This window comes from Nannospalax galili, unplaced genomic scaffold (assembly GCF_000622305.1).
Source record: "Nannospalax galili isolate Female #2095 unplaced genomic scaffold, S.galili_v1.0 scaffold312, whole genome shotgun sequence".
In the NCBI taxonomy this organism is placed as follows: domain Eukaryota; kingdom Metazoa; phylum Chordata; class Mammalia; order Rodentia; family Spalacidae; genus Nannospalax; species Nannospalax galili.
In genome coordinates, this window is record NW_008335967.1 from 3,506,996 (window position 1) to 3,508,987 (window position 1,992).

The following is a 1,992-nucleotide window of genomic DNA, read 5'->3' on the forward strand; positions in this document are numbered from 1 at the left end:
AAAGGGGAAGGTTAGTTACTGACTTTGAATATTTTAATCCTGATATACCTAACCATTAAGTCCTCTGATTGCAGATATTGAATAGCCAGTTAGATAGATGAATGTGGAATTCTGAGAGTAATTATGGGAAAACAAATTGAGAATCAATAGATAGATGGCATTTAGCTATGACTTAGGAATCACTCTGTGAAATGCTGTCTCCTGGACACAGCATGACTGCTGTGCACATGAACTCAACAGCAGCTGTGGTTAGTTGCATAAGACTTGCATAAGATCGGTTAAAATTCCAGCATGGATAGGGGAGGGGCTACCAAGGCCCTACTCTTAGCTGAGGAGCTACCAACAGTTACAGCTGCTGGGGGAGGGAGAGCTCATTTTCTTTGGGGATATGGCCACTGATAGATTTCCCATTCCAGAGAGGATAGCCCCACACCCATGCACATATGAGCAACACTAATTGGACTCAGTATTATAAATAATAAAGAGAGGACATAAAGTTTGGAGGGAGGTGTATATGATCATGTGCCCTAATTTACTGAACCAAACTCTTATTCAGTCTTTCAGTTCTTTTCAGTTTTTTGTTTTGTTTTACTTTGTTTTGTTTTGGTCTTTTTGAGACAGGGTCTCCCTGTAGCCCCGGCTGACCTGGAACTCACGATGTAGACCAGGCTGGCCTTGAACTCACAGAGATCCATCCGCCTGCCTCTGCCTCCCGAGTGCTGGGATTAAAGGCGTGCGCCACCACGCCTGGCCTCATTGTTATTTTTTTAAGGTTTTGAGCTGGAGTTAGTGAAATAACCCTTCAATGAAATAAAAACTTGTTGATCAAGCTTTTAGAATTAAATTTCTGTGTAGTCTGTCAGGCAATTCTTTGAGTGTGTTTCACCTAACTGCTTTTGATGAATTAGGTTATCGCAGATGAACCAAAGCCAGGTAAGACCAAGTCAAAGTAAAACTGAATATGAATGATCCTCTAGAACATCTGCTTGATCTGGCAGTCCACTCCTACGTATGATGGTGATCTATTCATAAGTCATCTTGGCATTTTGATTAACCAGTAGGAGCCACTAATAGTTTATAGTGAAACTTAGAAACTGCTCCCAGTTTCTTGAAGTACACAGTGCTCAGAAGTGTCATGTCACGGTAGGATAGAAAGTTAAGATTCACTTCTTGGATTTTTCAGATAGAAAATAAAGGCAAGTAACTCCTTCATTGAGACAGAAAGGGCTTTTATCAGGCCCCAAGGGGAATTCAGTCCTTGTCCTCTATTTTGTCTGAATCAAGTGGGTCACATTTAACTGTGACTTTGTAGTATAGTCTTTAACTTGATCGCTAAGATGAAACAGAAATCAATACATTCTTTATTTCTGTGTTAGGTTTGATTTTTTTTTTTTATTTTTATCCCTTTTTTTAGGGCCAGAATTTAATGGCTAACAACTTTACTAAACTTCTAGATTGACAGGTTTAATCAGCATTGAGTCTATTGTCCAGGATCAAGGGGATGCATGGTCCTTGGTAGGCTGCTCTGTCAGTAGTAATTAGCAGGAACAGTTGTTCTCTTAAGCAACCAAGCTTCTTCCACTCCAGAAGAGGAAAAATTAGTCAGCTGGGTGTTTTTTGTTTCTCCCTTTAAGAAACTAGCCTAAGAGCATCATATCATGATCTCATAATTCTAAGTTGACACAGTCAATAACTGCCTGTATTTGACTACTTGGGTGAATTCATCAAAGTATAATTCAATATCTGGCATGACAGTCTTTTTAATAACTAAATTTGTATTCTGCAGGATCTTCTCCATACTGTTTTCAAGAATGGAAAGGTGACAAAAAGCTATTCATTCGATGAAGTCAGAAAAAATGCACAGCTGAATATCGAGCTGGACACAGCACCTCATTAGGCTTTTTTCAGCCTAGCTAATGTGCATGCAGTGTGTGTATACATGCATGCACACATGTGTACCCATGTGTGTATGTAACACATGTTTATTGTACA